At 41.9% G+C, this 14,442-nt stretch overlaps 1 non-coding gene across 1 annotated transcript; it reads left to right on the top strand.

Moving 5' to 3' along the window:
* The first annotated feature begins 13,609 nt into the window (after window positions 1–13,609).
* LOC111820388 (U6 spliceosomal RNA) lies at window positions 13,610–13,716 on the top strand. Its single transcript, XR_002823941.1, has one exon. It is a non-coding gene; the product is annotated as a U6 spliceosomal RNA (small nuclear RNA).
* The last annotated feature ends 726 nt before the right edge of the window (window positions 13,717–14,442 follow it).

The raw sequence follows: 14,442 nt of genomic DNA, 5'->3' as shown, positions 1-14,442 counted from the left end.
CCAGAATTACTGGACTGGTGGAGACTAAAAGACTCCCTCAGACCACTGTGCTGAGATATGCTTTAAACCTTAAACCAAAATGATCCCTTGGGGTCACCTTTTAGCTAAATAACAGATTGGCTCATAAAAAGAGACTATCGCCTGTGAGTAATGAGCTCCTTTAAACAATCATCTGTATGAGACCAAATAAGCAAAAATTAATTCTAAAGCAAAAGTGAGAAGGTAAGGGGCAGGGAAACTAGAGTACTGGAAATGGTACAACCAGAACAGAATGAGTGAAAACAATGACACATTGTGGAGAATGTAACCAGTATCACTGAATAATTTGTGTAGAAATTGTTAAAGGGAATCTAATTTGCTGTGTAAACTTTCACCTTAAACACAATAAAATATTATTGATAAAAAAAGGATAACGTATGGAAAAAGTGAGTGCGCAGGAGTTAATTTTGTTAGAGTGGGCAGAGAAGGTTTCTCAAGGAGGTAACGTTGGATTGTGCTCTGCATAGTTTAGGCTACTGATATGAGTCCATATTATTTTAAGTCTGCTTATTGCTTCCTAATTGATTTGTGTGTATTTGGTGAATCCCCAGCTATACTGAAACTGTCTTCCAGACAAGTCTTTTTTCACTTTTTAAAAAATCTGAGCCAGCATTCACTTTTGAGCTGGGTATAGATTCTGGACAAATGCTAGTTTAATGTCATCTGTTGAGAATCACCCAAAACCAGGGCTGACGTCCTCATAGGTGGAGCAGACAAGAGCCTGTGCCAGGTGGTGAGGACTGGGAAGGTCCTTTAATCCTTTGGAATAGCTTCCCATTATTGCTTGTGCCTGAAATTTCATAATTAGCAACTCACTTTTTTGTCTTTAAGCCTTCCTTTATCAATTAACAACCATTTGTGCTTCTGTTGAATGACTATAATTTCTATGACTGAGTCATGGTTGAATTTACAAAGAGGAGTCAGCCTGGTTAATGCCCCAAGCACTAGTCCTGTAGTCTGGAGAGTGACTACCAGGTGCTCAGGGTAGAACGCCCTGCCTGCTGGGATACTCAGGCCCTGCTGAGAGGGTGAAAGAGAAAACACCCAGGCAGGTGCCTGATTAATGGCATAATTAAAATGATGCTGTAACGAGTGACTGACCATTAATTACCCATATTTACATAGTAATTTAGATATTTTTGCTTTTATAGAAATACATGCCAAGACACAAATTGGTTCCCTCTTTTAACCTCAATTATCAATTTTATTCAATTTACTCTAGCCCTGGTTTGCAGGACTCTCTCTGGCTTGACTGTAAGGTGAGGACAGAACCCTTCTAAGCCAAGGCGGCTCTGACCACGTTTGGCCCCAGGGCTGGCCGCTCCCGCTCCAAGTCAGGGAGTCCCAGGGTTTGATACTTCTGCTCGAAGACAGCAGAGACCTTGGAAGGTCGAACACTTCTGCCAGTGTGTGAAGCATGAAAGACAGGGAGACAAAACCCTCTGTCTCATCCCCTCCTCACCAAGAAGCAACGTTTCTCTTGGTGTTTAGATTCTGACATCAGATTACTCCAATTACCTTATCTCTAACTCCCAAGAAGTGGCTCTGGGAGGCACAGTTAAGTGCTTGATTACTAACCAAAAGATTGGTGGTTTGAACCCAGCCAGAGGTGCCTTGGAAGAAAGGCCTGGTGATCTGCTTTTGAAAGGTCACAGCCTTGAAAACCCTATGGAGCACATTTCTACTCTGACACGTATGGGGTCTCCATGAGTCAGAACTGACTCAACAGTAACTGTTTTTTTTTTTTTTTTTTTTTTAACCCCCAAGAGGAACTTTGTGTCCCACAGTCCATTCCTTCCACTCCAAACTCTGGCCTTTAAAAGATCCAGTGTAGAACTAAGAATCTGCTATGAATAGTTTCTAGGTTAACAAATAACATTCAGAGCTTCTTTATATTCAGGGAAAATGTTTTAAGGAGCTTTTAATATTTGGATAGTCTTAGCATTCCGTAGTAGGATTCCAGAGTCCCTAAAACTAACTCTATGGTAATAAAATTCTTTTCCTTTGTTTTTAGGGGATGCCACATTAATATTTTCCATTATAAAATTTATGCTCAATAAAAATGTGGAAATGTTAGAATGAAGCAATTCTACTACCCAAACTCAGTCATAATTAGTGTTTTTGTTTATTGCCTTTCTAGTCAGTTTTCCATGCACAGATTTAAAAAATATATAGTTATGGTCATATTACATATGTATAGTAATCATTATTTTAAAGAGTTGCATATATATCACAGAGTGTATAAAGTTGGTTTAACTTCCATTTGTCTATTTTTGGATATTTAAGGAGTTTCCAGGGTGGTGTTTTCTGTATTATGGTATAAATTAAAACGTCACTAACATGAAGAGCATTTTGCACATTATGGATTATTTGCTTTGGATTTATTCCCATAAATAAAATTCAAAATAAAAACATTTGGACATTTTTAAGGGTTTTGATATTGTCAAACTGTCTACTTACCTAAAACTTGTAAGTGCCCACCTCACAGCACCCTGTCAGTCTTCAATGTCATTTATGAATTTTTTTGCCAACTTTATATGTGAAAAACTGTGTTATTTTATTTGTATTTCTTTGAACATTTTGCAATATATTTGTTTCCTAATTGTATTCTCCCCTCCCCCTTTTATGGTAGATTGTCTTTTCACTTGTCTTGCTCATCTATAATCGGCTTAACATGTTTTATTATTAATTGTATAAATCTATAACTAAATCTAAATACTGTGTCATATTTGCTGCAAATACTTCCCCAGTCTATTGCTTACCTTTCAATTTCGGCTATTTTGATATAATTGATGTTTCTAATTCGTTGTTGTTGTTAGCTGTCCTTGAATTGCCTCTGACTCATGGTGACCTTATTTATAACAGAATGAAACGTTGCCCGATCCTGCACCATCTTCATGATCCTTGGTACACTTGAGTTAATTATTTTGGCCACTGTGTATTTCGACTATGGGGCTCATCTTCCACAACTATATTGGACAATATTCTGTTGTGATCCGTAAGGTTTTCATTGGCTAATTTTTGGAAGTAGATCACCAGGCCTTTCTTTCTAGTCTGTCTTAGTCTGGAAGTTCCTCTGAAACCTGTCCACTATGGGTAACCCTGCTGGTATTTGAAATACTGATGGCATAGCTTCCAGCTCCATAGCAACCTGCAAACTATCACAGTACCACAAACTGACCAACGAGTGGTGGTGTTTCATTTACTGTGATTAAATTTGTCTTTACTTTGTTTTCAGGTGAGTAGGTTATGTGTGTGCATGTGTGTGCAAGCACACGCGTGTATGTGTGTGTAGAATGGTGTTAAGTGTAAATGACTGTGGTCACACATTATTGTCCAATAAAACCCAAAACACGAAAACGGTTGCCGTCCAGTCTATTCCAACTCATAGCAACCCTGTAGGAGCTGTTATATCATCCCTGTCTGACTACCTAACCTGAGTTTTTGCTCCACCACTTCCTCTGCCAAAGTGCCTTGGGGCAAGAGTGGCCAGATAAAATGCAGGATGCCTAGTTAAATTAGAACGTCAGATAAACAACAAATAACTTCTTTTTAGCATAAACATGCCCCAAATATTGCAGGGACAATACTTAAACATTAAAAAATTATTTATTGTTTATCTGAAATTTCAATTTTAACTGAGAGTCCTGTATTTTTATTTGCTAAATCTGGCAATCCTATGTGGGATTAGTTTATTAGCGCCTGCTACTTAACGCCATCTTGTAGTACGTGTTCGGGGTCGGAGTAGGGGTAGCTGAAAGAAAAGATAGTTTCAGGTCTCAGAGTTTACACTCTGGTTTCCCAGATGCCTTTGCAAGAGGAAAATAATCTCCTGGACTATTACAATGGGTGCTAAATTAACCTTCTTGGAGCACAGCCTCTGTATTTTCCTGCAAACTAAGGGAGCATGTCACATTCACCTGAGCGTAGAACCGCCTGAGAGACCCCTCCTCCGGGGCGCCTCATTCGTTTGTCCCCAGGAGAGCCAGAAGCCTGCGTTTTAGCAAGAGCCCAGGCGATTCTCCTGCTGAGACGGGTCTGTGGAACTCCGGCGAGACGGTCCCTTAGCTCAGCGCTGAGGCTTCCGAACAGCAGCAGTTGGCATAAAGTCACTGCCCTAATTACATTCCCTGAGGCAGCTTCAGATCTTCCACTCTTATAACAACTCATTCAGAATCATATTGGTATACATTTTGCAGTAGTGATAAGCTTTGTAAGTTGCTTTACAGTTCACAAAGCTCATCCCATTTGATCTTCACTCTAATTCCTGAAGAAAGCAGGGAAACTTATTTCCGTTTTTCAGAGGAGGACAGGCAGGCTCACAGGGTCTAAGTTCACAAAGCAAGCTCGTGATGCAGTCAGGCTGCTAAGCCCGCCCTCTTCCCACCCCACCAAGCTACCTCCTCTCTCCTACAAAACGTACGTGGGGACCACTGGTGTTGGATCCAGAAGGGCCCAGCCCATCTTGAGTTTCAGGTAACTCCCGCCTCCAAATCCGCAGGCAGCCCTAGACCTGCATTAACCAGAGAGTCGGGGGAGAGGTCTGTGCGCGCAGCTCAGTGCAGGAACCGGGACCGAGGGGGTGAGCAGTGTCGGGGCCCTGCTGGACCGCGCAAAGCACAGGATTCCGAGAGGCCCGCCGACCTCCTGCACCTCTCGCCGCAGCCGCGCGGCCTGTTCCCCAGCTCCGCCGCCTGGCGCCGAGGGCGCGCGGGCACGGCGGCGGGCGCGTGCTCCCAGGACGCGCGCGGGGGACGCGCCTCCAAAGAGGGCTCTCGGGGAAAGAGGCGCGTCCTGGGCAAAGCCTGCCGCCGCCGCGGGACTCGGAAGTGCAGAGAGAGGGTTGTTGGGAACTCGTGGCGCGCGTGAACGTCGCCGCCGCCGCCGGGGACAGCCCGGAGGTTGGTAGCTGGTGACCGTACGGCTGCTGGGGGGTTAGGTTTTCACTTCTTTGCTTGGTTTGCTCTGTTGAAAAAAGAAATGCAGAAGACGCTTTGCGTTCCCTAACCTGATCCCCTTGTGCGCGCCCGAGGGCGGGACGGAGGAAACGCCCAGTACCGCCGAGCAGACAAAGGCGGCGGGGGCCGCGCGCGCTGGCGCCGGGGCAAAGGCAGTGCTGGGGGGCGCCGTGGCGGGGTTCCAGCCCACCCGGCCGGCGGGGCTAGGCCGAATCCACGCGCGCTCCTGCCCTCGTCCCTGCTCCTTGGATTCGTCCCCAGGTTCCGGCCCTGTTGCAGGGAATTGCTAACTCTGGTCCCCTTAGGTGTGTTAGGAGTACCCTGCTTGCCGGTTGCGACTCCAGGGACCCCAAAGTTAGAGACGCTTGCCTTGTACTCTTGGGACTCAGTTACCCTCAGCACTTCTGAGTCTAGCCTTCAGGTGGCACCAAGCCTTGTTTGGAAAAGCCCGCCTCCCCTCTGTCCCTACCAAAGAGAGGAAAGGGCCCCTAGGGACGGCTTTGGTATAAAGAAATATGCTGCTTACTGCGTTCACTTCTCTTGAATCAGGGCTGAGGGCTTGGCATCCTTGGCGGTTTGCGTTATGCAGGGTGAGACTCATTCTTTCTGCCCTTCCGTTTTGTATTCCCCATCCAGTCAGTCAGTCATGATTCATGGGTAGAGCTGGGTGCCTACTTCAATGTGATCGCTAAGTGGTATGGGATCATAAGGAGAGAGGGAAGGGACGGCTTCATCAAGGAGGTAGTGGGGTTTGTACTGGACTTAGAATACTAAGTAATGATTTTTCCCCTTCCATACCTCATGTTACATCTTCCCTGTCACTTTGCCTCCTCCTTTTTTCTTGCTCGCGGTCCCTGTTAAGTGTTCTGACCTGAAAGATTAAATTACTAATAATGGGGACGATGTGCTTGTCATGTGCTTTAGATACATTATTTCTAAACTTTACCAGAACTGGGAAATGGGGTAGTGTTGTCCCTTTTCACAGCTGAATAAAGGAAGGCTTATGGGGGTGGCAGAGCACCAACTAGCCTGTGTCAGGGCTGAGGTTTGGAGTCTTCTTTCTGGATCAAGGCCTGCGCTCCATCTACTGTTTACTTGGCTTTCTCCTTGGGCGGTAGGTTAGATGGACTAACCTAGGGTGAAGGCTAGGTCTCTGAAGAAAGCAGTCATTTTTGTGGGGAGCTAAATGTTGGTGGGAGCTCTGTAGATAACAGCAGGAACTAGTCAGCATGATGGACCTGTTGCACCTGTGTGTCTTCTTGCTTCCAGCCCAGGGCCTGGCCCAAGAGGACATGCTCCTTAAATGTTGCATTGGAGTTTGCTGCCCTGGGTGAGATCCTTGCTACTATGCAAGGGTCCTTAACCTTGTTTTTTGGTGCCATGGACCTATTTGGAATCTGGTGAAGCCAATGCCATATGTTTTAAAAGGCATTAAAAAAAATAGAATTACAAATTATATTGAAACAAAGTTATCAAAATAGTGTAAAAATGAATTTGTGATAGAGTATTCTACGTTATTACTATATTAAATAACAAGACCATGGACCAAATAACTCCTGTAATTTCAGTGGTGACTACCCATGTAAATGATATTTTTTGATATCTGTAACAGCTGCAGTGTGATGTGAAAGTATCTGTTATTTTTATTGGTGACATAGTCACCCACATTGCTCTTCCTACTGTGGTTTGTTGTCAGCATTCATAATCAGATGAATTACTTAATTTCAGTTAGAGGTTAGTGAAAATTTATAAGTTCGCGGGCCCCTGAATTTTACCTCCTTAGTAGGTAGGGGTTAAGGGTGGTGGTACTGGATATCCTAGGTTATGAGCCTGCTTCAAAAAAAAAAAAGAAAAAACCCAAACCAGTTGCTGTAGATCGACTCATGGCGACATGTGTTGCAGAGTAGAGCTGTGTTCCATTGGGTTTTCATAACTGTGACCTTTTGAAAGTAGGTTGCCAAGTCTTTCTTCCGAGACGCCTCTGGGTGGGTTCAGACTGCCAACCTTTCCATCAGTTGCAGAGTGCTTAACCATTGTACCACCTAGGGACTCTGACCAGTTGCTGTTGCGCCAACTCTGGCTCACGGCACCCCATGTGTGTCAGAGTAGAACTGTGCTCCATAGGGTTTTCGTGGCTGATTTTTCTGAAGGAGATCTCCAGGCCTTTCTTCCAAGGCACCTCTGGGTGGACTTGAACGGCTAGCCTTTTGGTTAGAAGTCGAGTGTTTAACCATTTGCGCCACCCAGGGACTCCTTGAGCCCTGCTTAGAAATTATTTTTTCTTCTGAGTTCTTGCTGGTCAGCCTCAAACCAGCACAAACCTATTGCTGTCAAGACAATTCTGGCTCATAGCGACCCTATAGGAAGGAGTAGAACTTGCCCAGTAGGGTTTCCAAGACTATAATCTTTACAGAAGCCAACTGCCACATCTTTCTCATCCTGAGCGCCTGGTGGGTTCAAACCACCAACCTTTCAGTTAACACCTGGGTGCTTAACCACTGTGCCACCAGGGCTCCTTCTGGCTACCCTAAAGTGCCACCTTCTCCTTCAGTTACTGCTCTTTTGCTCAGGTTCACAGTTGTTTCTGGTGATAAAAGCAGCTGAGAGGGAATTGCTGAATTGTTTACATACTCTACCTACATATTCCTTCTATGGGTAATTCTGCTGGAAGAACTTCTGTAATAGTGATACATGTCATATAGTGCATGACAGCCTTTTTCTTTTTGTGGGTGGAAATGAACCTTGATGATGTATGGCGTTACTGGTGTCAGGGAAGAAAAAGGAGTTAGCACTACATATCCCACAGACATTTAAAAAGATCATAAGATGTTATGAACAATTTTATGGTAATAAATTTTTAAATTCTGATGAAATGGGCAAGTTTTTAGAATAAAACACCTTACCCAAGATATGAGAACTAGAAAATCTGAATAGTCCTATGTGTATTAGAGAAATTGAATTTGTAGTTAAAAATTTCTTTATAGCAAAATTTCCAGGTCCAGATGGCTTCACTAGTGAAATTTTCCAAATGTTTGTAAAAAATGAAAAAGAAGGGAAATGCTTCCCAGCTTCTTTTATGAGGCCAGCATTAAAACTTGATGCCAAAGCTTGCCAAGGACATTACAAGAAAATTATAGCTCAAACTCTCACCAAAAAATGATTAAATAATGTAAAATCAATGCCTTAGTAAATCAAGCCTAGCAATCTATAAAAGGGATAATAAATCATAACCAAGTTGGGTTTATTCCAGGAATACAAACTTTGTCTAATATTAGAAAAGCAATACGTTCAATATATAAAGCATAAAGGAGACAAATTATTTGTTAAAATTTAGTACCTATTCAAGGAGCCCTGTTGGTGCCATCGTTAAGCGCTCGGCTGCTAACCAAACTGTCAGTGATTCAAACCCACCAGCTGCTTTGTGGAAGAAAAGACCTGGTGATCTGCTCCATAAAGATTACAGCCTAGGAAACCCAATGGGGCAGTTCTACTCTGTCCTATAGGGTAACTATGATTTGGAATTTACTCGACAGCACCCAACAACAATGACAGTACACGTTCATGACAAGAACTCTTTGCAAGCTATGTATAGAAAGGAATTTACTTACTCTGATAAAAAATATTTACCAAGAAAACCTACAGCAACCATCATACTTAATAATGAAGTATTAAAATAATGAGACAAGGATGCTTTCTATCGCTGCTTCTCTTCGACATTGAGTTGGAGGTCCTAGCTAGTGCAATAAGGCAAGAAAAAAAATGATTGGAAAGGAAGAAATGTAATTGTTATTATTTGCACATTACATGGTCATGTATATAGAGAATCCAAAAGAAATTTCAGTCAGAATTTTAGAATGAATGTAGAAATTTAGTACAGTCACTGCATACAAGGTCAAAATACAAAAATCATACACCAGCAACAGACAGTGAAAAAATGAGAATTTAAAATTATAGAATTTACAGTGCTTATCAAAAACATTAAACATCTGGTAATACATCTAACAAAAGATGAACAAGACTGCCACACTATAAAAATTACAAAACATTATTGAGAGAAAGAAGATTTAAATTAATGAAGGGCATGTCATGTTGATGGATTGGAAGACTTACTAGTGTAAAGATGTCACTGCTCCTCAAATAAATCTGAGATTCAATGCAATTCCAATATAAACCTCAGCAGATTTTTAAAAAAATAGAAGCTGATAAGTTGGTTTTACATTTTATACAAAAATTGTACAGAATCTAAGAAGAGTGAAGTTGGAAGACTTAAGGTACTAGATCATTATGTAATTATGTCAGTGTGTATTGGCACAAGGCTAAACCATGAAACTAAGTAGAGAATTCGTAAACAGGCTTATATGTATGTGATCTCTTGATTTATGGCAGAGGTTACACTGCAGTGCAGTGGAGAAAGGATGGCCTTTTCAATAAATGATGCTAGGCCATTTTCATATCCACATGGACAAAATGAATCTTGATCACCCACCTCATTGCATATATAAAAATTAACCAAGATATATCCCACCTAATTGTGAAAGATAAACCAATAAAGCTTCTAGAAGAAAGCAAGGGAAAATATCTTTATGACTTTGGGACAGTCCAAAGTTGTTGAATAGGACACATAAGCACTGATTATAAAGGAAAAGATTGAAAAGAACATGTTCTGTTCATCTAAAGATTCTATAAAGAGAGTGAAAAGACAAGTACAACAGAATAGGAGAAGGTATTTGTAATACGTATAACCGATAAACCCATACTCAGGTTATATGAAGAACTTCTACAAATCATTAAGAAAAAGATGGACATCCCTGTAGAAAAATGGACAAGAGACGCTTCATAAAAGAGGAGCTCTAGATTTCTAATAAACGTGATAAAGTGATCAACCTCATTAGTAGTTAGGGAAATGTAAATTAAAACTATAAGGAGGTACCACTACATACTTGTCAGATTAAAAAGACTGTCTGCTAAGTACTGATTAGACTATGGATAAACTGGAATGCTCATACATTGGTGACAACTGTAAAAATTAATACAGCTACTTTAGAAACCCATTTTTCAGCATCATTTACGAAAGCTGCCCATACACATCCCCCGTGATTAGTAAGTCAACAGTAAGGCATACGTATGTGCACCAAAAGACATGTACAAAAATGTTCATAGCAGTATTACTCATAGTAGCCCCAAACTGGAAACAATCCAGATGTTCACCAATAGTAGGTAAATGGACAAATAAATTGTTTATACAATGGGATGCTAAATTACCTCACACAAAAACTTGGGTGAGTCTCCCAAACATAAAGCTGAGTGAAAAGAAGGCAGACATAAAAGTGTAACTGCTGTGTGATTCCATTTACATGAGTGTTTAAAAACAGGCAAAACTGTAAACCTTAAACCAAAAATATCCTCTGAGGTCTTAAAACCAAACAATTGTTTAGCTTAACTAGTGAAAAATGCCTGCCTTGAGCATTGCGCTCTTTCAAGATCCATCTGTATGGGAACAAACTGACAACAGTAACTGGAAGGATTAGATGGGAACCTTAGGGGGCAGTGAGTTTATATTAATGGGGGAGGAACAACTCAGAAAAGGAGGGTGAGAATGGTTACAGAACTTGAAGAATGTAAACGGTGTCACCAAATGGTACATGAAGAAACTATTGGATTGGTATATGTTTTGCTGTGTATATTCTCAACAACAAAAATAAAAAAACAGGCAAAACTGAATTGTGATAGCAGCCAGAATAGTTGGAAAGAACAGAAGTGGGCTTCTGAGGCATTAGATTTTTAACCTGAGTGGTGGTTACTTGGGTGAGTTTAATTTTGAAACCCTTTCAAGTTTTTTTTAATGTATATTGTAATAAAAAGTTTACTTAAAATATATTATAAAACATTTTGTTATTTCTGATGCTCCAAATCTGAGAGCATAAGATGTAGTGAGCATGATTCTTGGTGATTAAAAAGGCTTAAAATAGATTATTGAGAATTTTCAGGGGAGAGATCTAATATCACATCAGTGACTTTTTCAAATTAGGTTGCACATGAAATTGATTCCTTTTTTTTTAAGCAAAAAAAAAAAAGGAATTTATTGACTTGTGTGTCTTTAAAATCCAGGACTCAAACGATGTCATCAGGACCCAATTTCTTTCTCTGCCCCTCTGCTCCATTTCTTTTGTGGCTCCATGTTCAGACAGGCCTTCACCTCACAACCCAGCCTGCAGTCTTTCAGATTGCTGTCTGCTTGGTCCTTATTTTTCTCATTTTCCTGAAAGCTTCCTCCCCAGGCCAGCAGCAAGCATGCGGGGACCGAATGCTGAGACTCACCCCATGTTGATGGTGCAATCTCTTTGGCTTCACCAGAGTGGCTTCTAGGCTTTGGCATTAGTTGGACTAGTGTAAAAATGGCGTGGGGGCGGCGTCTGACCTCCTCTAAGATTATGGAGTTTATTAGGGAAGTAACAGGTTACAATTCAGATTCAGAAATGCTCAGGATACAGTTCTTCCGTGAAGACAGCATCTTCTCAGCTGTGCTCACAGGCATGCCTCTCTGGCCCTTGGCCTTCGCCCTCGGTGAGCAACATCTGGGGTCCCAAAAGCCTGTGAGCCGCCATCTACGATACTCCACTGGTCTCCCCCGTTTTTGCTGGATGATGGGGGAAGGACGAAAAGGGATCAAGGCATCTCTGGGTGTCCTGTTCCTTTCTGTCCAGAGGGACTTGGGAAGCCTGGGTGTGGGGTGGAGGAAGGGCCCAGATCTTTTATTTCCTCAGTCCCAAAATTGATTCCTTTTTGCCTGTCTTTTACAGCAGAGATCTGGTTTAAGGGTAGTTCATATAAAAAAATTGAGTTGTGTTTGATGGTAAGATTGATGTGAATGTAAGGAAAAAAATGCCAAGCTGAGACTTGATTACAGAATACTATTTTCAGATTAGTTTTCTTATAAGAATATATTTTAAGTTTACAGTTTGTTGATAGTTACAGTCGAGTCGGCTCCAACTCACAGCGACCTTGTTTATAACAGCACACAATGTTGCGCTGTCCTCTGCCGTCTCCATGGTCTTGGGTACGTTCGAGCCCATTGAGCATTTTCCTTGTTTTCACTGACCCCCTGCTTTAGCACACATGATGTCGTTTTTTAGTGATTGGTCTTTCCTGATGAAAAATGATCTTATTTTATACGAGTCATTTACAGTAGTTAGGTGCTTTCCTCCCACTAGGCCATGAACTCCTTGAGGGAAAAGATAGTATATTCGTTTCCGATTGTTGCTGTAACGAATTACCACAATCTTAGGTGTCTTAAAACACCGCAAACTTACTGTCTTATGGTTTGGGAGGTCAGAAGTCCAAGACGAGTCAGCGGGGCTGCACTCCTTTGGAAGCTTCAGGCGAGAATTCACCTCCCTGCCTTTCAGGCTTCTAGAGACAGCCTGCATTTGCTCCTGGCCTCCTCCTCCATCTTCAGAGCACATGGCGTCAACCTCTTGCCTCTATTGTCACGTTTCCTCTCTGTCTCTGATCCTCCTGCTTCCCTCTTATAAGACCTTGTGATTACATTGGGCCCACCCGGATAATCAGGATAATTTCCCCATCTCAAGACCCTTAAAATAATCACATCTGCAAAGTCCCTTTTGCCATGTAAGGTAACATATTTGCAGGTTCCGGGGATAAAGATGTGAACATCTTTGGGGTGGGGGAGGGTGTTACTCTGTCTGCCACATATGGGATCTCTATATTTTGTCTTAGCACGAATAGTACTATTCTTGTTCTCAGTAGGAGCTCAGTGATATTTGCTGAATGAAGAAATGGATCTAAGATTGCATTATTTGAAGTATAGTTTCTGAAAGAAGAAATGTGATGGTCTTGCCCTACTTTCCTTCTTGGTCACATCTGGAGTTCTTGGGTCAGTTTTAGACGTTTGTCACTGTTAGTTGCCGTCGAGTCAGCTCCACCTCATGACGAGCCTGTGTATAACAGAATGAAACGCTGCCCGGGCTGCTCCATCTATCTTCATGATCGTTGGTATCAGTTCTAGCTACCTTTACCTGTACCATCAAGAGACGGCTGACAAACAGAATGGTAAAGGGTCTGGGAACCAAACTGATAGAGGAATGTTTGAAGCAAATTGTGATGTTTGTCTAGGAAGGGGACTTGGGATGAAGTGGGTGGCATGTAATTATCTTCAAATATTTGAAGGAATATTACTGGGAAGAATAGTTAAGCTTTTTCAGTATAATTATAATAGGAGTAACATTAGTACAACAAGAAGACACATTTCAGAGCTTACGATGTCCAAGGTACTTCTCTATCACTTTACAAACTAATCTTCACAGCAATCCTATGAGGTAGTCGCTATTATGCCTATTTTACAGAGAAGGAATTGAGGTACAGAGCAGTTATGCAGCTTGCCTGAGGTCACACAGCTGGAAAGTGGCAAAGCTGGGGTTCAAACTTTGACATTCTGACTCCAGGGCCACCTTCTAACCTATTACATTATATTGCCTCTGTGTCTTTAGTTCCAGAAGGTAGAATAGGACTAGTGACAGACATTGTTTTGGAAATAGAGGGACAGATTTCAACTCAGTCTAAGGAACAAACATAATAAAAATCAGACCTGCTTAGTGCTCGCTTCGGCAGCACTTATACTAAAATTGGAATGATACGGAGAAGATTAGCATGGCCCGTGCGCAAGGATGACATGCAAATTTGTGAAGCGTCCCATATTTAAAAAACAAAAAACAAATCAGAACTGCTTAGAAAGAGTTTCCCTTTCTTGTGATGTTTCTGGAAATGGTCAGATGGGTTATGGTAAGAGGGATTCCCAAACCGGCCTGGAGATCAGACCAGATGACAATAAGGTCTTCACTGATTCTGAGATTCTGATCTGGGAAAATAATTACTTCATGTTTTATAGAGAGAGAGAGCCTTTGTGACGTTTTATGAAATAAAGACCATTATGAAATGCAGTTATTCTACTAACTCAACAGATTTTGTTAGTAGCAATTAATAATATACGTGGTGTGGTTTATTGTGTCCCTTTTTTAAAGATACGATGAAGAGATGGAATCTATTTGCTCCTCCCCCTTGAATCTGGGCTATCCTTTTGATTTGCTTTGGCCAATCAAATATGGCCAAGCGATAACATTGAATTCTGGAGCCTGGTCCTTGTAAGACCTTGTACCTCTTACCTTTTTTCTCTTGGAATCCTGAAACCACCAGGCTGTGAAGGAGCCTAGTCTAGCCCGCCAGAGGTTGAGAGCCCACATGGAGAAGTGAGACATCCAGCTGAAGGCCAGGGCCAAATGCCACCCATGGGAGTGAGCTCACCTGAGACCTCTGCCCGGTGGCATGGTGACTGGAGTCTCATGAGTGATTCTAGATTAGTAGAAGAACCGCCCAGATTGCCATCCCACAGAATTGTGAGAAATAATAAACCATTGTTGTTTTAAGCCAC

This window comes from Trichechus manatus, unplaced genomic scaffold (genome assembly GCF_000243295.1).
Source record: "Trichechus manatus latirostris isolate Lorelei unplaced genomic scaffold, TriManLat1.0 scaffold00035, whole genome shotgun sequence".
In the NCBI taxonomy this organism is placed as follows: Eukaryota; Metazoa; Chordata; class Mammalia; order Sirenia; family Trichechidae; genus Trichechus; species Trichechus manatus.
The sequence above is the reverse complement of the archived record's forward strand: the minus strand, read 5'-3'. Positions and strand labels throughout refer to the sequence as shown.